Source organism: Balearica regulorum, chromosome 10 (genome assembly GCF_011004875.1).
Source record: "Balearica regulorum gibbericeps isolate bBalReg1 chromosome 10, bBalReg1.pri, whole genome shotgun sequence".
NCBI lineage: Eukaryota > Metazoa > Chordata > Aves > Gruiformes > Gruidae > Balearica > Balearica regulorum.
The window spans coordinates 583,051-608,577 of NC_046193.1; the positions used below are offsets into that span (position 1 = coordinate 583,051).

Here is a 25,527-nt window from a genome sequence, read left to right on the forward strand (position 1 = left end):
TTGCAGGGTTACTACTAAAGCCAAGGCAACTGCACAGCCCTTTTATTCTTAGTTTCAGTGTATAAACTAATTAAGTAAACTGAAAGCAGCAGTCTATTCCCTGGGCCTTGTTTTTATAATACTCGGGATCAGATAGACTCGATTTCTGCAGTCCTCCTAAATATCAAACCTGAATCTGTTTCGTCTCCTTGGATGAGTTTTGTATCTTAAGCCTGGGCAAAGTTCACGAATCGTTTAATTGCCCAGAAACGTCCTTGCAAAATTGAAAAGGTCTCTGGAAAATCTCTTTTCAGCCGCTAAAATAAAGCTGGGAGCCAGCGTGATTCAGCCGAGCTGCATTCCTTATCGCTGCTTTAGTCGTGGCAGAAACCCAATCAAAATGTTTAGTTTCTGAGTTCATGCTTTGCTGTCTAAAAAAAAAAAAAAAAAAAAAAAAAATGGTGGCAAAAAAGATGGGGGAGGATTTCTGCAAAGCTCCGCACGCCTCCCCCCCGCCGCAGAAGCCCGGGAGCGCAGGAGGGATGGAGAACCATAAACAGCGCGGTACCAGCTGCAGCCGGTGGACAAAATGTTCTCCTCGGCCGCGAGAAGGTCGGTTGCACAATGACATGCGAGCTCATTTTTTTATTAAATAGATCCTCTGCTTATATTAAGTTTTTGCGAGCGACGAGAGGAACCCCATTGTTTTTGCATGAGACGGGAGCGGTCGCGCTGGCATTTGCCTTTGTCGGGGAAGGGTTTAGAAGATTTAGTGTCCCCAATTGGTGTCCTGTTTACTGATCAGCTGCTGCTCTGCCCTTGGCAGCCGTCCTGCTCTGCTATGGACGAGGGGGAATTTGAGGAGAAATTGAAGCAAATTAAAAACCTATTTCCTCCTAAAATTAGCTGCGCCTTAGCGTTCCCTTGGTATCTCCCCAGGAGGATGCGCTTGTTCCGGCATCCAGTCCCAGGGAGCGCGGTGCCGAGCGGGGTCAGCTCTTCGCCTTCCTGCCGCCGAGGGGAGCGAGGCCGCGGCGACGCTCCCTGCCTCCCGGTTAAGCTGGGCTGAGGCCGCAGGTGCTGATCAGCTCCTCTCAGGGTACACGGGGAGCTCCAGTTCCACCCCTCGCCCCACGCGGAGCAGTTGGCCGCGAGCATCCCCCGGCCGGCAGCGGGCCTCCGCCGTGCCGCCGCCGCAGAGGGGAGCGGTGGGAGGGCGCGGGGGTCCCTGCCTGCCCCGCTGCGTCAGCTGTCCGGCCGCTCGCCCTCGCTGGCGTGGCGGGGACAGGGGCGGCAGCTGAAGGGGCTCCGATGCTGCGGGAGGGTGGTGGGCACGGGGCTCCTCAGGAGCTGCCCCTCAGTGACACCGGGGGACCGAGGGGCCTCCTGGGGACCCTTTAACTCCTGCCCTTTTTCAACGCAAGCTGAAAGCTCCCTGGTTCTCGTACAAACTGGCCCCACAGAGAAGTTTCTCTGCTATGGGTGGCCCATCCCTCATCCCTCTCCTCCACCTCCGGGGTGCGAGAGCAGCGGGACCCCGGCTGGGACGCCCAGGACTGGGGGATTCAGAGGCGACCTGCTGTGCCGTGGCTCCTGCTTACGGCTTCCAGCACTTCACATCGGTACCTGCGCGACCTATTACTCTGGGAGGACTTTTTTTTTTTTTTTCCCCCTCATTATTCTTCACATATGGAAGAGGAAAAAAAAAAGGGTCCCTCTAAGGAGAACGAGCCCAGGAGGGGTGGTGGATCAACAGTGACACTTCTTATTCTTCACAGTCAACTTTTTTCACTAAAGCTCCAGCTCAGCGCCCAGCGCGCCGTCCCTGCAGCACCCCGGGGAGGTGAAGGGGGAGAGGGGCCCGGCTGCCCGCGGGTGCCAAGGCCGGGAGCCGCGTGCATTAGCAGCGCGCTGCGCAGAGGGTGTTTGGTTGGTTGTCTGCCAAATAAATAAGGAATCTTGGCACTTGAAGGGAAATAATTTGCAGTGACAATGGAGGGCTCCTTCCCTGTTAGTGCAGGGAGCGGTGCCGTCTGCTGACGTAGAGAAGGAAAATAGCTTTCTCCTGCGTCGTGCACATCGCTTTGGGAAGCAGAGGTTTCTTCTGCAGGGACATCACCGGGGGGTGACGGAGGAGCCCCTCTGCCACCACCACCGTGTCCGGCTGTGCGATGGCATCCCCTGCTCCCTGCCCCTTCTCCGTGCCCTCCCCAGCTGAGGCGGGTGCACGTGGCCTCACCCCGCAGGTCACCGACACCGCAGCTGGAAGTGCGGTGCGGTTGTTAACGTGAGCAACGCGGCTGCTCCTGGGCACCGGGGGCCCATCCTGCTGCCAGCGGGACGTGAGGCGTGTGGCTGTCGGCAGGGCTGAGACGCGGCCGTGGCCAACACCGGGAGCTGCCGAACACTGGTCAGGCTGACATCGGCTGCCGGAGCAGCGGGATTCCCGGGGAAGCGCCATGCCTGGCGCTGCAGCGCAGCTGGGGGCATCCGCGTCATGGTGCCGTCCACGTCGTAGTGCCGTCCGCGTCGTGGTGCCGGGGCAGCTTTCCTGAAGGCCAAGGGCAGCAGCTGGAGCAACACAACCAGATTCGCAGGTGTCAGACCCCCGTAACCGCGCACACGTCGTCAGGCCTGGCCCGGTGCTGCACGGTCCAGAGCAGGCTGTGGTTGCCTGTGCCGGCGGGGAGCCGCGAGCCACCGCCGGCCGGCTCAATCGCTGCACTGACAGCTCTTCATTTGACAGCTCTTAACGAAGTGCAGTTCAAAAGAGGCTTAATTAGGTGAGCGCTAAGAAAAATAACCATGTTTTCCACTTTTTTTTAATTTAGCAAAGCCGCGTTTCAGAGCCTGCAGCTCCCCTTGCACCCGGAAAGCGCCATCTCATTCTGCAAACGCCGCCTTTTCCCTTCTTATTAGCAGAGAGATCGATTTCCTCGCTTGCAGCAGGAGCCGGGCCACAGGCGTAACAGTGAATCAGCCGCGTACGTGGGATTGCTTCCGCGTGCGTCCAGACGCTCCTTGCTGGGAGATGCTCTCCTAAAGGCAGTTCACGACCTCCAGCCTCCCAGCTGACTCCCGGTTCTTGGTAGCAACAAAACCAGGAAATATTTTATTTCTAAGGAGTGAAATTTTCCATGCTGTCTTTTGCTTTGAACATTAACTTAATTAAGGCAGCGTGATCCAGTCTAACTTCAGCTACCCAAAGTCAGTTTTGCAAAGTTTAGCACTGAGCTTTTTAAATTTACTAAATCTTAGAGACAGCGAAGGGATTGCTTTTCCTTTCTTTAAGGAACGGCTAGAAACATTTTTCAGTACTACTAGTTTCAGCACGGTGATCTAAAAAGCAATTCTGTAATACAGAAAGGGAATTTCCTTTGAAGATGCATCAAGAGTTTTTGAATATTTTTGTTGCCATTCCTTAAGAGTTCAATATTTGGTTTTCCTTAAGTTGGAGTACTTACTACTTCTGGAGGAATCTATTTACACTGAATTTTGCAACTTTGCATGTTTAGAAGAAAGGTAACTTGATGGGCATCAACTTAAAAAACGTGACCTTCAGCTTCTCAGGACCTTTTGTAACCCTGTAATTTGTTACCGGTGCAAACCACCAGGTCCGGGCACTTCTCAGAGCCCAGCCCACTGAACTGCATCGCAGAACGGGAGGAGGGGAACTCGGAAGCAAAGCATCGCTCTGCCGCGGGCGTTACGGATCGGGCAGGTTCTGTAGAAACATTTCCTACGGACGGTGAAGTTCTGCACATCAAAGCAAATGCATTTTGGTGCAGAGGCAGCCTGTCCACGATTATTTAAAGTTATTTGCCGAGCGCGTTCCCAGCACTGTTTTGCTCTGGCAGCTCCCAGGGGGACGTCGCGGGGACGGGGCCAACAGAAGGGCCGTTGCTGCAGATCCCAGGGCCGTGCCTTCGCGCCCACAGCAGGAGTCACTCTTTGCCGCTCCGCAAACACGCAGGAATAATTGCTTTGGTTGTTTTCTTAGCAAATATTTTTACTGTTAAACTTGCCAGAATACTTGTGGGGTGTCAACACAATGGAGGACACAGATAGAACCCCAGCACGTATGGGTGGGAGATGTTGTTCTCCAGCCCCTGCCTGGGGACTGTTAGGGTGCTCAACGCGTCAGCTGGAGCTCTCGCCTTTCCAGATGTCCCAGGTCCGTCATCGTACGGTGTGGTACATGCCTGAGACTTGGGACCGGGGGGAGAGGGAGGGCTGGAGGAGGGAACCACCTGGCACAGGAGGCTGTGTCCCGCTCAGCAGAGCTCGAAACATGCAGGAATACGAAGTGATCCGTAGCGACATCTCCGTGAGACGGCCGGGCGTCCCTGAATGAAGGAATAGCAAGAAGCCGGGAGGAGGACGGCGAGGCAGGGAGTGAAGGTAACTGCCTGCGCGGGGAAGGCAGGGCGCAAACAGCAGTCACCGAACGCCACAAATTAACCAAAACTGACGGCAATTCTCCTAAAGGCTCTGCTCTTTGCAAGTTGAATTCTGACAGGATAAGCTTTTTTATTTTAAAAAAAGTACTAATCTTGTAGCAAAGAGGTAGAGATGGTTTTGCAGAGGGAGATTACAATTAGGACAATTAATAATTCTTTGCCACTGAGGGGACACTTACACAACGCATGCCTAACGTTCAGCTAAGGCTGAGCCAACCTCACGAACAAGATGCTTTCCAAAAATGTGCTGCTGTCAGCAACGCTTTGCTCCTGTGCTGGAGATCCCCCATCATTTCAAAGCTGGTTTATGTATTTTTGAGGCTGCCAGTTGATCTCTGACCAGCCCAAGAGATCTTAGTGCAGGAAAACAACTTGGACTCCAAGCGTTACCAGGCTTATCAAATACCAGCACTGTTGAACCCAACATCTTCCCTTCCCGGTGCACAAGGTCACCGTGGTCCTGGTGCTGAGCAGGCCAGGAGAGCCCAGCCAGGAAGAGCGCTGCAGCGGGTGACGGGGTTGCTTTGCCCATGCTGCTCAGCAGAGGTGTCTGACGGTCCCTGCACAGATCTTTCTGGCTTGCTCAGCATCGCCAGCAGAGCCGTCAGCAATGAGAGCAGCACGGCCAAGCAAGACCAGAACTGGAAAGGCCAGCAGAGAGTGGTATCTTGACTCAATAAATGACCAGGACTTGTCCCCCAATACCTGGTAACTTTAACTGCAAACAAAAAATAAGCAACTTCTACATGAAACTGAGAATACTGTGGGTTTGCAAACTTAGGACCTGTTTTGGGCTAATCTACCAGACGAAGAGACACATTCATTCTTGCGCAGGAAGGATTTCCATGACTGATAAACATCAGTTTATCATTTTTAGCCCCATTAAACTAAGCGTGACAGAAGACAGCTATTTATAAATACCCTTGGGGTAAAGCAGGAAGAACTCCCTGAGTTAAAGGTTAATGTTAGCCTGGGATCAAATGGGTATCAATTAGTCATGAAGAAATGCAGACTGGAAATCAGAAGACAGTTAACAGTAACGCGAGGAGCAGAATTCTGGAGCGCCCTGTGATTGCAGAGGTGGTCTGAGAAGCTCGTGGAAGGATTGTGCAACTAAGTAGAAATTCCTGCAGACAGACAATAGCTTTTTGTTGTGAGTCCTCAGGGATTTGGTGGGCTCCTGTAGTTGCAAAGAGAAGGGATTGCTGCTTCCCCCCAGCTAGATTTGTTGTGTACGAGTCCTAGGGTTTCTGCTGGTTATCCGTGGGGATATAAAAAGAATTCCTGTTGGTATATCATGTAATTTGTGGGGGTATGGGTGCTTGTTCCCCCCCCCCCCCCATCCTCTCAACCACTGAAGACTTGTCTCAGCCAGAAACAGGATCTAGGTGAGATTTGCTAAGCAGCATTAAAATCTTGGGGGTCTGGCTGGTGTTCTCACAGTAAGGCTGCTCACAAGTTCAGGTTTGGATGGGAACTCCTCCCTCGGTCAAGGCAGCAGAGACTACCGAGAGCTGGCACCCTTGTCCTGCGCAGCAGGGGATGTGGGTCACTTCCTAAAGACCACCAGCAACTTTCTTTAAACAAATTTGCATCAGGAATTGATGCTACTGATGACTTTGAACTTTTCTTGGTGCACGTCACAGGCACGAGCTTGCTCTTCTACTGCAGGCTACGGCACCGTCACGCCTGCGGCATGTAAGCAGATGTCCTTCATACTGTTTTGCCCAAGACATCTGTCGCCCAGTGGCGTCCAGACGGCGGGGCCTCAGCTCTGTAACCCCGGTCGCCCTTCCAGCCCTGGGTTCTTGCATTACCCAAACACACAGCGTCTGCACAGATCACTTTATGGGTGTGTAAAATTCTGGTTTTTCTGAACTGTGGGATACCTCAGTGCACACCACGGGGTGCAGTCTGGGTCCCGCTCGTTGGCATGGCACGGCAGCTTCACCTCTGTCAGGGGACTGCACCCTCTGCTTCTGACTGAACACACTGGGCACGGTGCGTGGGCAAATGGAAAATACCTAGAAGATCCCAACAAATAATGTAGTCACCTTCTTTCTGCAACACAGAAGACAAAATCACAGTTTGGTATTTCACTCATTAAAGTACACTTATTTTCCTAATAAATAAAAGTCCATGTGGCATTATAGAGGAGAGAAGACATCATAAACTGTCCAGATCTCCCATTTGCTTTATCGATCTCCTTGGTCCCCTGCTAGCAACTTCAGGCCTGGTTAAAATATTTCTGTCCGTTATATCACAGTACAAGCCCAGAATATTCAAAGCATGAGTTTGTATTATACCAAGCTGCTCTAGAAAGCGCTCTTCACTGATTATAAAGTAATTATGGAGGACAAGTTTCACTCAGTCCCAAAATAGCCTGGCATCAAACTCTCAGCTGGAATAAACTGCTATTTTGCTGTTGCCTTGAGTGCAAACCTACCAGGACAGAGCAGCAGGTTTGGTCCCCAGTGGTGAGCGGTGAATGTGGCAGAGGAGCTCGGTCATAAAAATGATGGTGAGTTAGACTTATAAATATATATTTTATTTTTTTTTATTTTACACACTGCTGGGAAGTCTGAGATTAGTGGGGGCTCTCAGAATATCCAAGTCAATGTAGGTAATTATTTAAAGCAAAGAGACAGCTTTCTTCAGAGCCCTTTTACTACCCTACAGGTTAGTGGTGAAAAATAATCTCTAGTTGAAGGCCAAGAAAGCTGGAGGTGAGGATGTTTGGGACAAGGATTACCTATTCCTTTGTGCCTGCACAGTGCCCGGCGTGACGGGACCCCCTTGGACGGGGCAGTATGTAGTAAGCATCATTAGCAAAAATACAGTATTCCTTGTTCAACCAGAACAACTATGGGAGAAGACTGACAGATGGATTAGCCCACACTTGTCATTCGTATCTGAGCCCTATTTAAGTAGTGAGGTTTTTCTGCCTACTGATCTTGATTTCTATTCTGAGAAAAGATGTTTTTCTGATACATAGTCTGATACACATTCTCCTTAATAGCCCATAGGATCTTCAGTGAAATAAAACACCTGAAGAATGCTGCAAATACTGGTATGGACATGCAGTTGCCTCTCTTTAGGCATAATTTTGAGAAGTTTCAGTGGTTATGGGAATAGCAGACCGCATTGTATGTCAGGGTGCTGCTGGCTAACAGCTGCATGGTACTCAAAGCTCGTGTGCTTGTACTCATGTTGCAGTCAGGAGCACCACAGGAACGTGCAACCAAAGTACTAAAAATCAGCCTAACTGCTCCCAACCAGCTACGGGGGTTTGGATGAGAGAGTTTTAGGGTGCTCAGCCTGATGTGTCAGCCTATGTTCTCCTACAAGTCATGCTCCTTTCAAACGTACTCAGCTGAGCTTCACTTTCATGTAAGGTATACCCTTATTTCATGGAATACTAACTCCTTGCTCACATCTATATCATGTAACTAAAAATTAAATTTACTGACCAGATAGAGGAAGGAATGGCAATCTGTCAAGCTATTTAATTTCCTCTTCACATCATTGCAAATCATTGTCTGCTTAGTTGGAGAAAAACATCTCTACTTAAGAGTGTTTTTATATTGACTGAGAATACAGTAAACTTGAAGGCAAATGTGTTCTGTGAATCTGTAAAAACTGTACCTCTTCTACCTAAAAACCTCTTGGAAATCCCTTTATGAAATATTTATCTTTTATTCTTATAGTAGTGACCATAAAAGATGCCACTGCTTGATTTTGCAAAGCTGCAACCTGTTGATTGCACTTTACCACCAGAGATGCTCTTTTATATTTGGTGTTTATATGAAAATGAAACTCTTCATTCTTGAATTTGGTAGCTTCCCATAGATCTGCTTTTCTCAAATTCTGCTTTTTCTTTTTCTCATATAATTTTCACCAGTAAGAATAAGCCTTTTGGATCAATTAAACGTTCATTTTTTTCTAGCAAAGGGATTCTCTCCTATTTCTTTTGTGTCGCTCTCTTCTGCTACCCCTTTATTTCAGTAGGAATTATAACAGAACTGACAAGAGCAGGGATGTTATTCCCACTCCTCCTCCTTCCTCTGATGGATTTTTCAGAGTTGGAGAAAAAACATTGTGTTCCTTTAGAAGCAACTTGATCTACCTGTGGAGTCATGTGCTTTGGCTTTCAGCTCTTTGTTTCAGGACTTAAATGACCCCTTTTATGGGGGAAAAACCCCACCTATGTAAATTATGTGTTAAATTTCCAGGATAACTACTGCCCTTCCGAGTATTAAGGTAAAGCACTGTCTTTGAGGTGCCCGCAGGTATGCCTGTTTGCTTAGTATCTCATCAGCAAGGTGAGATGAGAACAGAACAACTGGACTGTGGGATGCGGCCGAGAAACAGCCATCGAGTAGCAAACGTTGGAGTAGTCCCGTCCCTCCCGGCCAGGCTCCTGCTGGGGAACGGCACAGGGCAAGTCGAGGAACTGGAAGCTCAAGGGCTACGAACGAGGAAGGCAAAGATGGTAAGTCTGCAGCACAGGAGATAAGGGCTTGGAAAACGAAAGTACAGGGCCTTAAAATCCCTGGGACCACAACCGTGATGTCTTCTGCGGTGTGAGGTGTCAAGCAAAGGGAAGAAAACCACTCCCTGCTTCCAGCTGCTCAGTACGTGAAAAGATGAAGGGGTCTCTGGAGAAAAGGCTACAAAATTAACAGTAGCTCTGGTGATGGCTAACCACGTTATGGTGTGCGCTGTGTTTCTAACAAGCTGCATCATCTGCTCACTGCTGCTCCTCCAATTTCGAGGAGCCGTAGCGGCTCAAGAAGAAGGGAGATCTGGGATGAGGGGCTTTACACAGGAAACTGGGATTAAAGGCGTGAAGGGCAGAGGTAAAACACTCCCAGGTAAGCAACCATGATTAACGGCAAAAAAGAAGGTCTGCAGTTGGTGACAAGGCAGGAAGGTGGGCAATAGGTAGTAGCTGGTCTCGTGCTGTTTCAGAAAGAGGACTAGAAAAGCCTGAGGATAAAGACCCTGAATAAATCATGTCAAGGGAAGAGAGCCCGCCATGAAAAAGTACGGAGGAAGCAGCGTTAGCAAGGGCAACTGCAGCCGGTGGTGTGCCAGGAGAGGGAGGGGGACAGGACCCCTTCAGACAGAGTCAAAGAGTTCAGTCACTTCACATCTTTCACTGCGCTCCAAGAATTTTTCTTGGATAACGGTTTTCCAACTTTCTAAATGTTTTTGAAATTTTAGTGATATTTTTAAGATCAAACCAAGCAACCAGTGAACAGCATCAGGCTGCTTAAAGTCAAGCGCATTGAATGCTGTAAATGACAAAGCAAAGTGGAAGACTGTGAGAATAACAGATCATGATTATGACAACAATTTGCAATGTCTGGATTATAACATGTGATGTCTGGGTACAACACAAAGCAGTTTTTCTGTTCATTTATTTAAAGCCATCTGTTTTTTTCACGTAGTCTCTGAAAAATCTTTCATTTGCTCTCAGTGGCAGAGCTGACCCTTGTTGACTAAGATATCTTTCACTCAATAGGTTTGCTCCTAAAAAAGCTCAGTCCTTCTCCCTCAGTGAAGAAAATAGCATGATTAATGTTTTTCCAAGGTTAATTTTTTTTTTTTAATATAGGCAGAAAGAGAGCGCGTCTCAGTAGTGCTACAATTGACTAAAATAAATTACTGACTACTCAGCAGGTCGAAGGATGCTTGTGAGCAGTATTCAGTCAAACGGGGGGGACAGAGACGTCCTATCACAGCAATACCCATGCTATGAAATAATTAGGGTATTTCCTAGCACAGAAAATCCTTCTCAATGCCATCTGGGACATCTAAAAAGTGGAGCTAATGCTAAAGATTATGATTTGTTCTCAAGTTCTCAGATTTGCACATTGCTGTAGCAAAACCTAATCTTATGAATTCCTAATAACACAAAGCTTTTTCCAGAAAAAAAAATGCCTAATACATGAAGTATTAAGAATGATAATTAGAACTTCTCAGATTTAAAGACCGTGCAAAGATCTTGCATTAGATCCATATGATACGTATGATTTAGATGACAGCATCTGTGCTATAAACAGGAGGCAAGGCCAGCCATCGCTGGTATTGACAGGACTACAAATCCAGAGCATCTACATTTGCGCTGGACTTAGCTCATCAAACAGGAGGTAAAAGGTGGTCTGCAAAACTGAGAGCTGCAAATACGTTACCAGTATTAGAACAGAAAGTGCAGGTAGCTAGGAAATACCTTTACTTACTTTGCAAGCCTGAATTTTGAGTGAACTACCACCTGACTCATGGAGTAAATCAGGCTATCCAGATCTGGTTTTGATGTAACACTTGATTTTATATCAACAAATAATGCTGGTACTAGTGGAAATTATTTCCCATGTTCACTGGTGTATTTTGGAATGCGCTCCAGTGATCGACCCTCCAAGAGACCGGTATTATCAATATGCTGCCACCAACACCCAGAGTAGGTGCGCAGAGGAAAGCACTGAAATTCCCAGGAGAAGAACTAGCAGGGAAAGAAAAATCTCATTTTCTGATTTCCATTTACAGCCTAAAATAGCATGTCTGCTGGGAGCAGTAGTTCTTCGGAAAAACAGTGATTATGAAGACTATGGTCTTATTTACTTTCCGCCAGTGTTGCAGCATACTACGTATACTCACAGGATATTTTTAGTCACAGAATCTGCCAGGCAGAAATGCAGTGGAGTTAATCACATGTAGCAAATTAAACAAAAGCAAGAAAGCTGGTAGGCTTGGGGGTGGGGGGGGCTGCAGCAGCTGAACATTTTGTTACCCTTTCTAGGCAAACTTTCCAAAATTGCATATGGGGGTGGGTAAAGGCAAAGGGCAGTGGTGGGTTCTGGGTTTGGTTTTTTTTCACCTGGATCAAACAACCTACATATGTATCTGCAGTTAGTAGACTGAAGCAGGCGAGAAATGTGTCCATATTCAGATTAATGTCAGAATTAAAGTTCTTTCGTAGGGAAATTGTTGAAGTTGGTCCACCAACATATTAGCTGCCCTCTGACAAGTACTTTGCATGCAATGAGCAATGTGTGCCCCGAGCCCCTGTCCCAAGTGCAGGTGGGGGATACAGCAAGGGCTCTAAAGCACGGAACGGTGGGCAGGACGTTCACCTGTGGTGGACTGGCATTGCTGGCCAAAGCCACTTCAAGCAGTCTTGAAGCCGACATGAGTTTCCAGGATGGGAGGAGAGATATGAAGAGCAGGAATTAAAGGTGGTTTCAGCACAGCTCAACTGGATGCAGATATACTCACCCTGTTCCTAGTGGGCTGATGAAACAGTTCCTGAGCATCATCTTCTGCAGCACGTCCTTCCTTTGTTGAAAAGGTTGCCTAGAACATTCTTGCAGAAATACCCCTTTTTTAGATTGTTCCCTTCAGTGGACGTGGAGGTGTATTAGTCCTGGTAACTTCTTCTCTAAAAACATAGCAATAGTAAAAATAACTTATAATCAATGGTTAAGTTATAACAAGCTCGCTTAGCTCAGTATAACTAAGCCAAGAACATACAATAGAATTATGGCAATCACATCACTGCTTTAAATGAAACCTCTTCTTCCATTAGCTCAAAATAGCTTGTAAAATCTCACTATTTTAGTCAATGTTGGGTATCATTCACCCAAAGGTTGTGCTGTAATGCTTATTTACGGCATTAGCATTTTAAGTTTTTTGTGAAGCAAAGCAGTAGGGATCAAGTGGGCTCCCTCGCATCTGCTATGCCTTTGAAAGATAGCATGTGCCTGCTCCGGAATTAAATTAGGAATTAAAGATTGAATCAAGAATACACGTGTAAGGAGTTAATGAGATCTGAATGCTGAACCTGCATCCACCAGGCCCCAGGCATGAACAGAACACGGTACAGTCACCCTCTGACCTGAGCAGGAGACAACTCTGCCGGCGTCCCGGTGCGGCATCCCAGAGGCTCTCGCCCAGAAGGCGGCTGGCTTCCTCCCAGGGCATGGGGGAGAAGAGACAAAAGGTGGTCTTAGGAGAGAGGTGCCCAACGTGTGCTTTGTATTCTTCCAAGAGGAAAGTAAATCATCGACCATTTTATTACTGTGGACTGAAAGACGGGCCGGCGGAGATGCAGTTTACACAAGACTCCACAACTCCAAGGTTGAAAAGATACACCGAGTTTAAGACCAATGACGTGTCTTTTCTGGAAGGGCAAATCCTTTGCTCTCTAATAGGAAGATGCAAAGAGGATTATGATGGAAATATCCTTCCTCAGGCAGGTTTTGGGGTTTTTTTCTGGCAAGAAAGATCTTTCCTAATAAATAGCTGCTCTTTCCTATGAGCTAGCTGTTGTCAGTGACCGCAGGACTGCAGAGACACAAAATAGATTCTATCTGCCCAAACCAGCTCACAGACATTGACTATCATTTTGTTTCCTTTACTGGGTAAAAGGAAGAAAATGGCTTTTAAATAAGATGTTGAACCCCTTCCAGGATTGCAATATAAGATACTGAATCAATCATTCTTCATACAGTTACCTCCTACTCCACAAGTTCCTACTACCATAAAAATTGGTTGTTGCCAAGTGAGCTGAGTGAATAATTTGCAGTTTCATATTTGTTGGAAGAATTTTTACTCTTCCTCTTTTCATTATTTGTCCACAAGCAGATTGATTTTCTTGAATTTATTTTTTTCCCAAAAACATGTGCCATAATCACTCTGCAAGTAATTCTCGCCATAAATCATTTGTGAGCAATTTGTTGCGAGAAGTCTTCAAATGTCTGTCCTAATTCCGTTCGTTCTATACGAACTTGCATCACGTTGTGTCTTCTTCTGTGAACGCGACATCAAAAGAGCCGGTTTTGAGTATTCTCCCTGAGAACAATCCCACTTCTGAACCTAGAAAACTCACAGAGAAAGCACATTTTATTGAAAATTACTTAAGACTTAGGGATTCACTGAGATGCTTGCAGTTTACATGCATCTGTAATTTTCAGGCTAACTAGAAGATAGCTTTTCCAACCCTAAAGAGAACGTTACTTTACCCACTTCACAACTCGAATCTGCTCCTCGCCAGAGCTTTTGTCTCATCCCAATTCATTAAGATTTCTGTCTCACAAAACATCCCTTGTGAGAGATGAGGCTTTCAACAGCATATAAAGTGGTTGGGTTCCAAATTACGACTGAAATGATGCACAATCTCACCATTTAAAAATTACTTAATTCCCAGAAACAATTACAGGATTCTCCTGGTTGTTGTTGCGTCTTAATGAAAGATAAGACTGTATCAAAACCCTAGGAGAAGAGTCTGATCCCGACCCTGCTGGAGCCAGGGGAAAGCCTGCCTTTCTCAGTTATCTAGATGCAGAAAACTGCCCTTCTCAGACTGTAAAATACCATCTTTTCAGATAAAAGTTTAAAAAAGCGATTGCACCGTTCAGAGGGATTTGGGTACTTTATCACGTGTCCTCTTAAAAAAAAAATGGTAGAATGACTCTGCCCTATTGAAAAGGAGGTACAAGTCAACTCAAACACCGTGTGCCATCTTACACCAGAGAGAGAATTTCAAATCCAAGTCTTGCAGTTGGCCTTAAGTGTTTGCTTTGAAGACGTTTATAAAATCCAGGCCTTGGCTCTGGTTGGTATGCAGCGGAAATACTTTGCTGGTATTTTAAATAATGTAAACAGTTGCTGCAACTGTCACCCGGGCACTTTATGATGTTAAGAAGGAGAAATGGAAATGAAAAAGTCATGAAATTCATGGGTGATGATGTCTGTGATTGTAACTGGGACACGTATGAGCATCTCTTCCCTTGTCCCTGACAAAGGGTCCACTCTGTGAAAATGTGAAAACCTTGAAAAACAATTTTTAAAAAAATCTGCATAGAAATACTGAAGAATGCAAGTCATAAACCAGCTAATTTTTTTTCAAATATGAATTTTGCAAAGGGAAGTTATATTTTGCTCTCAAACCAACTTCTGAATTTATTTTTAATTCTGTCAGTGCAAAAAAAAGACTTACTAATCTTCTTAAGCTGTATCACTTGAGATGGACTGACATTTTAACTCTTGGTGCTCATAAATAACTCTTGGGATAATTTAGGCTGCTACAGAAATAAGTTGCTGATGCTAAGCATCAAAGTTCCCTGAACCCAACCTTCAAGCGGCCAGTTCGGGCTTGCCTACCAACCTGGGTGCCGAATCCAGCCCAGCCGCGGGGACAGGAGAGCCGAGTGGATCCAGGGCGGCCGCTACGAACCCTGAGTGCGCTGGCTGTAGAACGGAGAGTAAAATCACCATGAGACAGTCAAACGAGGTAATTATATCGTGTTAATTTCATCTCATTTTTGTGATGTAGTTGTACACAGCCAACGTAGTAACTGGAAATTAATACAGCACGATTCGTGCCCTGTCATGTCACACTGCTGGCCCTTCTGAGCAAGAAATGTTTTTAACGCTATCCTCGTAAATCAAGTGCCTCAAGACAAGAAAATTATTACGAAGCTGAACAATAACAACTCACACTTAGAAGAGCTCCCTACTTTTTCTTCCACCCGGAGCAGAACAGGCAGTTCTGAGATTGTTTTCTTGTACGCCAAAGTTAAATTTTGCATCTTCAGCAACAGCAAATAAATCCGTGTTTCTGTTAAGTTACTTAACCGGTGCAGTGTTGTATCCACTCTCAAGAAAGGTCTGTGTTTTCTCCTAGGAGCAGGTAATACTACATGCATCAGTTTAAAGGCTGATAGCACCATTTTAGAGAAATGGCAGAACAATTCCTGCATCGAGTGATGTGTACGGTATTCTTCTTCCTGCTAGACGCGTATCTCAAACGTAATAGAATCTTTTAATTTAGTTTTACTGAATCACGTAAAATGTGAATAACTTGGAGACGCAGCATATTTCTTTGCACTTTTCACCATTAGCTGGTATTTTTCTCCCAGTGCCTGCGTTATGCGACTTCACATTTGGTATTCTGATACTAATGGGGGTTTAGGGCAAAGAAAAGGTGCTGGAATGCAGTTTTTTACAACTTTGTAAGACGACAGATTTTTTTCCATGCGTTCTTTTACCTGTAATTATTATAAAGACCTACAATGTTACACATGAGAGGAAAAAGTTGCTATACTAAAAAAACCCCCCAAACTCTAGCCTGTCTTATTTTGAATCTGCATATTCAAGTCCATTTACATCACTGAAAGGGCAGCAGTCCAAAATATAAATAACTTGAGCTCCAAAAGCAAGGCTGCCGCCCTGAATAGCCAAAACCCACGACGATCGTTGAAGTAAGAGCGCTCTGTGCGGCCTCCTGCGCAGCTCCGTGCTGTGGCTCGCTTCCACCTACAGCAGAAGGAAATACTTTGTTAAACTCCATCGCGCTGTGCTCCGCTTCACTGGACCAAGTGATGTGAAATAGCACAAAATAAAGTACGCCGTACACCATGTACTCTTATTCTACAGAGCAGGTATAATCGCTGTAATTATACCACAACCGCACGGCAAATACCATGTAAATACATAGCAATTGCATGTTCCTACAGCTTACTTGTTAATTATGCATTGCTACTAACAAGTTCGAAGAAAAAATTATCATAGCACTTGCAGCATTTAGATGCTTGCAAAGCTCCTAAGCTGTGTAATAATGGAATTTGTACTGTTAAATGCTTGCTTTTGTTGATTTTCCATTGGAATGGGGAAGCGAAACAACCCAATTCTCATGCCCAAAGGCCTATAACTTAAGTGCGTATTTCTTACTGGTACAGCAGAGGTACACTGCCGCACAAAATAACAAGGCACTTCTACCACGAAGGAAATCTGGACGAATTAACAAAAAAATCATTTCCATTAATAAATCACTTTTCAAATTCCATTTAGTAATCCGCCTAGGCAAATGCTGTGTTTAAAATCACTGCTACTTGCATGCGATAGAACTAATACTGTTTTCCTGACCCAATATTTAATCTTGCACAGGCTAAAAATGAGAGGAAAACCTCATTTCACCGCATGTCGCTAGCAAAACTTCTATTGATTTCGGTGAGGGCAGGGCTCTACCCAGACAGCTTACTTGTAAATGGATTGCTGAAATACCTTGTGTTATGCCAGAAATATATTACTGTGTAAGACCATTTCATAGTCCGTGCTAGCTCTTCTATGAGCCGCACTGCAGTATTTTAGACTACAACTTATAACTTTTAATAGGTATTTTAATAGTATTCAATAAAATAAAATTAGCCTCTCTATAAACATTGCTCTTCTCCAAAGTGAAGCTTCCCTTTAAGTTATGAGTCCGTAATGGTTTAGGCAGCTGTTTATACCAACTTTTACAATCCATGTTGGATCACCTTGAGTTTCATATTAAATTTTTTTCATTATTTTCATATTGATTTTCAATCTGAAAGGTGATGTTGATGTTTCTGAGCCTTTTTTTTTTTCTATTGCAGTTGTTGAACTATTTCTTCTAAGAAATGACCAGCATTTATTGCAAGGAAGTGCAAATGTTAAAATATTAAAATATCTGTTACTTACAAAATCTTAAGTATGGACTAAAAACTGGCTGAAATTGGCCGTGTATAAATGCGGATGAACATGGCAACCCTAGGGCAGGGAGGTGACACGCTGGGGACGAGCCAGGCCAACACAGACGAGCGAGAGATGGAAGCAAGGAGACGGCGGTGTTGGTTGTGCTGATGGGTAACGCCCCCGGCCCCTGCCACCGCGTCCGCACGCGAGACAGGAGAACAAGGATCTTCTGACAGCGTTTTCAGGAAGGTGAGGAGGTAGATTTGTGGATGGAATGAGTGCTCAGCCACAGAGGAAATTTTGGCATTATTACCAGCTGGAGGGATGCATCAGTCACTTCCTAGTGAAAGGGGAGGTGGGTCAAGGCGGGTACTGGGAAAGCGAAAAGCAGTAACTGTGGTGGGTTGACCCTGGCTGGGGCCAGGTGCCCACCAGAGCCACTCTATCACTCCCCTCTTTCACCAGACAGGAGAGAAAAAGTGCAACGAAAAGCTTGTGGGTCGAGATAAGGACAGGGAGAGATCACTCACTAATTACCGTCACGAGCAAACCAGACTGAACTTAGAGAGGAGATTCATCTAATTTATTACTAAGCAAAACAGAGTAGAGGAATGAGAAATAAAATCAAGTCTTCAAACACCTCCCCCCACCCCTCCCATCTTCCCGGGCTCAACTTCACTCCCGGCTTCAACCTCCGCCCCCCTCAGCGGCACAGGGGGACGGGGAGTGGGGGTTACGGTCAGTTCATCACGCGGTGTTTCTGCCGCTTCTTCATCCTCAGGGGGAGGACTCGACTCATTGTTCCCCCGCTCCAGCGTGGGGTCCCTCTCACAGGAGACAGTCCTTCACAAACTTCTCCAATGTGAGTCTTTCCCACAGGGTGCAGACCTTCAGGAGCAAACTGCTCCAGCGTGGGTCCCCCACGGGGTCACAAGTCCTGCCAGCAAACCTGCTCTGGCGTGGGCTCCTCTCTCCACGGGTCCACAGGTCCTGCCAGGAGCTTGCTCCAGCGTGGGCTTCCCACGGGGTCACAGCCTCCTTCAGGTGTCTCCACCTGCTCTGGCATGGGGTCCTCCACGGGCTGCAGGTGGAATGTCTACACCCCCTCACCCTCCCTCCATGGGCTGCAGGGGGACAGCCTGCTTCACCATGGTCTTCACCACAGGCTGCAGGGGGATCTCTGCTCCGGCGCCTGGAGCACCTCCTGCCCCTCCTTCTGCACTGACCTTGGGGTCTGCAGAGTTTATGACATCTTCTCACTCCTCTCTCCGGCTGCAAAAGCTCTAACGGTTTTGTTTTCTTTCTTAAATATGTTATCCCAGAGGCGCTGATTGGCTTGGCCTTGGCCAGCGGTGGGTCCATCTTGGAGCCGGCTGGCATTGGCTCTATCAGACACAGGGGAAGCTTCTAGCAGCTTCTCACAGAAGCCACCCCTGTAGCCCCCCCGCTAGCAAAACCTTGCCACGCAAACCCAACACAGTAACGTATTTGAAGTGACAGAGAAGCAGAACGCAAAGGGAGGCTAAAGAGACTAGTATGGATGCAAAGCCATAAATTAGATAAAATGGTTTTATCTTTCTAACGGTGGTGGTCAAGCCCCGAAAACAGGAATGTGTACCTGAGCTGTAAGATCATCAGAGCCTGGTTCAAAGCTTTAGTTTTCAGTTGGGATAGAAAAAGGATGTATCTTAAATGCCATTTCTGTCATGGAGAAATAACCATCGAGTTTAGATACAGTCTGTACGGGCTGACCCATAGAGGATGAAGATGAGACAGCAGATGGGAATGACAGAAAACCAATGCGATCATACTTTTCATGGAAACTGGGAAATAATTTGACAGGACAAGCTTGGAAGAGACTCTAAACCCCCGTTTTAAGTTACAGACCGTGAACAGAAAACTAGACCTTCCTGAAGAAATGCCAGGGCTGAGGTTCTGGTTTGGATAGAGAAGTCTGTCCAGGAATGATAGGAGGAGTCACGTTTATGGTAGAGGCCCCTTAATGACCACGTGTGGAGGAAGCAGGAGCGCTTACGGGGAGGCAGAGAGAGGATGAGGGTGATGTTCCAGTCTGGTTTGAAAGAGCAAATAGAAGGGAGAGAGTGTACCACGCGAAAGTAAGACTGCATTTCAGCAGGGAAATAGCGGGCAATGCGCAAGGTAGATTTTAAGATTAAAGACAAGACTAAGGGAAGGGACAAGAACCAGCTCAGAGCGGCCAAACAGGAACCAGAAGGGGATTAGATCATTGCAGCAATGCATGATGTGTTGGAATAGTTTATTACCCACTGGGCCCTTTAATTGTGAGTGTAATACAGGCAGTAATTTCTAAAACAAAGTACGTTCTTATTGAAGATTCTCGGCTCTTTAGTGGGAAAATAACTTCCTATGCAGACTGATTGTTGGTTTTAATGGGTTTATTTTTATGTAACGTACATTGACTTTAAATAAAAGGGAGCTGTACGTTTCCAGTACTGTAAAACTGGCAGTCTCATTGAGGCTCATTAGCCCAGCTGCTGAAGCTGATTGATAGTGTCTCTGAAGACGGTATCCTTGCTTAGATGGAATTGCCTTGGTTTCCTTCACTCATTTCACCCCCCTCCTCAATCCTACCCTGGAGCCTGGAGAAACATTTGTAGGTTCTCCTAGAAAATAGACATCTTCCTAAGACAAAGTCAATGCAAAACATCTTTCTTCACTCCTAGGGTCTGATCTTGTTCTTCCTGAAATCTGCAGTGGGATCCTGCTATCTTCAGTGGTACCAAGTACGGTTCAACCAAGCCAGATGTAAGCTTGTAATTCTTCTAATGAAAAAGGTCTAAGTATACTGAATGGGGGAGCTACTCATTAATAACTATTTAAAAGAACATGGTTCCCTTGAAAGGCTAATTATTTTGAGAGTCACCCATTCAAAAAAAAAAGTCTAATCAATGAGAGAACAAATTAAAAATGAAGAATCTCTCATAAAAACAGAGAGCAGAATACTGTATTCAAGAGGACAGCCACCAATTAAAAGAAATGTCAACAACTCAAGTGGTAGCAACTTCAAAAGGGAAATCTCTTCCTCATTTTCATATGCATTCTTCATGAGCAACATCAAGAAGTGTAACATGCTAATAGCTAATAACACTCAGAATAAGATTCACTAATTTACTAACTGAATAATTTAATGCATATCAAAGGAATGATTTTTCTCATTTCATTCTTTTTTTAGATCTAACACTAAGCTGGGTATTATCTGCACAGATTACAAGTCATCACTGAAATAGTCATTTTAGAATTTTGGGGTTTTTCTGTCAGATGTCTCTTTTGGATTTAAGGAATCACATATCTTTTTTCCTTATAATTCAAATTTCAAAAAACAAATCAGGAAGGTATCTTTGTGGAGATGTGATCTTTTGCTAAAAACAGAGTGTTTTGCAGCGACAGATCTGTTATGATATTAAACTTTGAAGACGTTGGGGACTGCAGAGAGGTAGTGCCATCCACCTGTCCCAGGTAAGCCAATAACGCAGCGGGTGGGTGATGCACCTGAGGTTTAGGAGCCCAGGCCTGGAGCTGAAGCAGGGATGGGACGCGGGTGACCGGTGTGCTGCAGAGGTCCCCTGGGTGTCCTGGCATGGAGGACTCCCCCTCCTGCTCCTGGGAATGGTGAGAGGTCAGTTTGAGTCCAATGCAGAACAAAAGACAAATGTGTTGAGTTTTTACTAATTGCAAAAGAACTTTTGTATACTCCAAAATGCTAGAGTAGGTATTGAAAAATGTAGAAAGTCTGCATGGTAAGAACCATTTCTTGTTTAATGTGATTTTTAGAAGCCTATTTACAGAACTCTACTAAATTTAAACATTGTTTTGCCTTTGCTACTATTGCACACTATGTAGCCCACTACCATCTGCTAAAACACTTTAAGAATAGGTTAGCAGTTAGGTACCGAACACAAAACCAGCTCTTCCTTCAGTTGGTGTGTGACAGTCAGAAAGCTCACTCAGAGAGACCCCCGACTGAAAGACAGCCATCAATGTCTCAACATCTGTTCGGTGGCCGGAGGGAAGCAGAGTGCTCCAGGGTCAACACCAGGGCTGACGTTGTTTAGCATCTTCACCGACGACCTGGATGATGATATAGAATGCAAACCAAGAAATCTGAAGACGAGACTAAATTAGGGTTGAGTCCTTGACGTGCCAAATATTAACTGTTGTGGAGGGATCTTCAGAAACTTGGGATCTGGCCAGCAGAAAACCCATCAAGTTTAACAAGATGTGCAAAGTCCCACGTCTTGGGCAGAATGCTGCCATGTGCCAGGGCAGGCTGGGGACTGTCTGGCTGAGTGGCAGCCCTCCTGGAGAGGACCTGGAGGTTACAGCGGCTGTCAGGTCAAATGTGAGCCAACGGCATGCTCACTGCAACTGGGGCAAACTGCACGTTGGCCTACTTCTGAAGGGTGGCCAGCAGATCAAAGAAACTCATTATCCCTGTCCCCCCAGGACAAGGGGGCATGCAGAAACGGGCAGGGAAGGGAGCAGAGGGCTACCGGGATGGTCAAGGACATAGAGCACATGCTTCAGGTGATGGAGGAGGCGTTGGCTGTCCAATCTGGTGCAGAGGAGGCTAAGGGGTGATCTCACCGCTTGAACCGGAGTTGGAAAGACAGGACCAAGCTCTTTTTGGTCGTGACAGCTGGTATAGTAAAGGGCAATGCCACACATTGTAGCCTGGAGGTTCAGACGGGACGTTAGGAAGAACTGCTTCCCTGGGAGGATACTGCAGTACTGGAAGAGCTTACTAGGGGGGGACACCCAAGGCAAAATCACAGCAGACCTGGTCAGTGTTGGTGACAGCCCTGCTTTGAGCGGAAGGTGGGGGTTGATCTAGGGGTCCCTTCACACTGTATCTCTATGATGTAATTCAGATTCAAGCTAGAGGCATTATCAAAATCTTAGAACTAAATTAAAAGTTCACTCGCCAGTATACAGGAAGGCAGACATACCTCCGCAGCTGGCTTGTTTTCTCACGGCAAACTCTTCACCAACGGGGCAGGCGTTCGTATTACTTTCCTCTCCTGAGATCCCAACAGCAAACATAATGTTTCTGCGATGCCCCTTTAACGGGGAAGGACAGACTGTTGGAACCAGTGGCTTCGTGGCAGATGGAGCAACATTTGCAATTGGGAAAAAACACTCTCCTGCTGCCAAAATATTAACAAGGGGCTTCCTCAGAAATATTCTGCCACAGTCACTGACACATGTAATTTCCCCATGTAAATATGACTTCTTCCAAGGAAAAAGGTATCGTTCTGCAGGCTTTCCCAGGACAAGGACCTCTCTGCATTATTTTTTTTCCACTCCTGCCAAACCTTTCACTTCCAGTCACATATTTTCAGCGCCGCAACATCTTGCGGATGCTACTTGTGGTAACCGTGATGAGAGACAGCAGCGAGCAGGGTTGGCTTGGGGCAGGCTGTCCAACCATCCCGCTCAGCTGGGCTGGGTCAGCGGACAGACTTGGCAGCAAGGGTGCATTGTGAAATCGAACAGGGAATGGGTCCTTTTGGGCTTTTTTTTGCATAATATACCTCCTTCTGTGAATGCCCACGTTCCTTACATGGTGAGAAAAACAACAAGAATTTCCTGACCTTCCTTTATACCACCCATTATTTTCCATAGCCTTCTAATGTCTTTTATTAATTTCCTTTTAAAAATAAACTCTCCTGTTCTTTTCAAATTCCACATATATCCAACATCAAAGCATTTCAGTGACTTTTTCATTCCATTTATCCACCAGTTCTCTGGTGCTGGAGTCAGACATGTTGTGTGCAGTGGTGGTACTGCAAGCAGTAAAGATGTCCAGCTTCTCTGACACTGTGGCACTTCTCCTTGCTGTCAGGACTGATCACTGGGGAAACCGATCCTCAAATACCAAAAAAACCTTTCTCTGATGACCTACTGTTTTGCAGCGGGCAACGGGACCAGTGTGCTTTTTTCTTAAAGAGAAAAGGCAGCCATTGTCCTCTGAGATTTATTTTTAACTTGAAACTTTTCAATGCATCGTGAAAAAAGCTGAATAATTCTATTTTCATCTAGGAGGAGATTACAAGAGAAATGGTCTGATACATTTTAGATTAGAGATTCCTCCCTAAGAACAGAGGCTGCTACGCCAAAGAAAATCCTCTTTTCCCCAAGACTGTCAGCTGGGCCCAGTTCTCCACCAAGTCTATTTTCAAGAATTTTTTGCGCTAAACTGAGAGTTCTCCAACATGATGCTTCTGGGAATTCAGATTACTCTCCCTCTGTCAGTACTGGGATTAAGGAGTCGCGAAGGCAGTCTGCAGCATAGTGATATTATAATGATTGCTCTGCAACGGAAAAATATCACACATCTGTGTTTTCATTCTCCAGCTTCAGACATACCTTTAGGAAGTCAGTTTCTGATGACATGTTTGGGCAAACGATGCCTTATCTGCATGCTTTTTTCATGTTATCATCCTGAGCTGGTAACTTGAATGCCATAACCAGAAAGCTATGTTAATTGTACGTGTTTTTAAGTCAGCGTAGTCCAAAATATATTCCTCAAGACTATCAGCCTCAAAAGTCTGCTCGCTCGTTTGAGGAGCCGGAGATGTTCCATCTCCCTTAGAGGAATCACATTGCTTTTTTGTAACAACAAGAATATCCAACCAAGATAATCTTAGCCTCATGGATACTACATATTTCTGTTTCCTAAAATAAAAACCACTAAGTATATGAACTGGTACTGTAAACACAAGCACAAGTAAAAGAGTTCTACTGTTGCTGGACGACTCCTCCCACTCGACTTCAGCAGTCAGCAAAAATACTTATTCAGTATTAAGTTACAGTAAAGAATTGTTGACCCTGGTGTAATTGAGAGCAAAGAGAAAGTCAAGTCAATGGGGTTTGCTTCAACTTGTGACATTGCAGATAGAGCCTCTAAATTTGTTTGCATCATAAAAATGAAAGTATTTGTTACAAACAAGAACGCAGAGAGTCTATACAAGCCTCTTCATAACGTAGTTTTTATTGAAAGGCTCACAGTTGAGTTAGCATTATTTCCTTCTAGTTTGGGCTTCACTCTAAATACTGTACCTTAACAAACTTAATGCCAAGTGCTTTACACATTTCTCTTGAACTAAACTTCTCCAAAGAATCGCATGACATACATAAGCATTTGCCGATACAAAAAGCACGGTCTCAGAGATCCTGGGCAAAATCCAGGCAGCCCTGCAGTAACTAGTAAAATTCCCATTGATCTTATTGGAGATGGGATTCCACTCCATAGGGCTTTGCTATATATGGGTAATAAAAACTTATATCTCGCTACTTCTGTATTAAGTTCTCAGGTACACTATTCTAAGAAACTTAGACCTTAATGACGTCCATTTACCATTTCCCTTGCTAGATAAAAATAAGCGTTACTTCAGAGTTCAATAATGTCTAGTTTCAAGTATGTTTGTAATTGCTGGAATATGCAACAGATGCCAGGTTAGAGACACTCCTAGCCTGTGCACGGGTGTAGGCATTTGCTCTAATAATCTGCAATTTTACGACAAAAGTTAAGTGCAGAATTGCCTGTACTGAGCTCTGGGAGAAACGTGAACCATTAGTATTTAGGGATTCTCTTAACTGTACAGTGATATATTCATTAATAAGTTATAGGTGATGAGGACATGGAAGTGGCATAAAAATTAAGATTTTTAAATAATCTTTATGATCATTAATATAAGATGAGGCATAACAATTTACCTTTAATTCTGAGAGATTTTTCATCTGCATGAAACACGATGAAGTGGGCTATGTTTAAACTAGATATGTCATTCTTGCCCTTGTACAGTGTTTTGCGGCAGTTTTCCATAACTCAGCCATGCAGGGCTGTGGGGTTTGATGTTTGAGTTCTCGTGCAAAAGCAAACGGTAAACTGGGGCTGCTCTAGGGCGGCCCTGGTCAGAAACAGAAAGAGCAGGAGCGGTTTGAGACGGTACCCACTCCTGCCGCTGCTCCGCGGGACGTTATCATCTTGCAGCTGCAGAAATGGTAGAGGTTGTCTGAGCGCTGCTCATCTACTTCAGTGCAAAGTTACTTTCCTAATTGATTTTTTTTTTTTTCAGAGTTACTAAGATGTTACCTAGTTACTAGCTAATCACAGCCTGGTAACCATTTAGAGAAATCTAGATTTTTATTTACAGCAAGGTAAGTGACCCTAAATAAATCGGTCTGGTGACACTTCAGCTGTCCAACTGTAAAACAGGATGAGACGCCACACGAAATGTATTTGAAGAAGTGTTCACACAAACACTGCGGTATGAAATTAATTATGCTTAGTCTTGACAACACTAATTCGATTTAAAATATGCTTAACTGGTTTAAAAATAAAACTTCAAATTCCCTTTGACTGCAACCCAGTCCTGAAGCTATTTAAGCCTGTGTTGCCTATCCCGTGCCTGATTTTCTGATTTGGTTCTAAGATTACTATTAATAGACCAGAAGTGGGGTAAAAAAAAAAAAAAAAGAAAAGAAAAAAGCAAAATTACCTAATTCTGCAAACACCCGTGTTTGTTTATTTGTTGCTCCATTTTAG

The 25,527-nt window shown here is 45.4% G+C and overlaps 1 long non-coding RNA gene across 6 annotated transcripts; it reads right to left on the reverse strand.

Annotated features, from left to right (window-relative positions):
* Nucleotides 1–1,654: 1,654 nt before the first annotated feature.
* On the reverse strand, nucleotides 1,655–17,326 carry LOC142603232 (uncharacterized). 6 transcript variants are annotated; one of them, XR_012837120.1, is made up of 4 exons: nucleotides 14,608–17,326; nucleotides 12,337–13,316; nucleotides 11,718–11,880; nucleotides 1,655–6,463 (listed from the first exon to the last, which is right to left on the reverse strand). It is a non-coding gene; the product is annotated as an uncharacterized LOC142603232 (long non-coding RNA). The 6 variants fall into 6 exon arrangements; XR_012837121.1 differs by having other exon boundaries at nucleotides 1,655–6,500; XR_012837119.1 differs by lacking the exon at nucleotides 1,655–6,463 and having other exon boundaries at nucleotides 9,845–11,880; nucleotides 14,608–14,690; nucleotides 14,941–17,326.
* Between the last annotated feature and the right edge of the window lie 8,201 nt (nucleotides 17,327–25,527).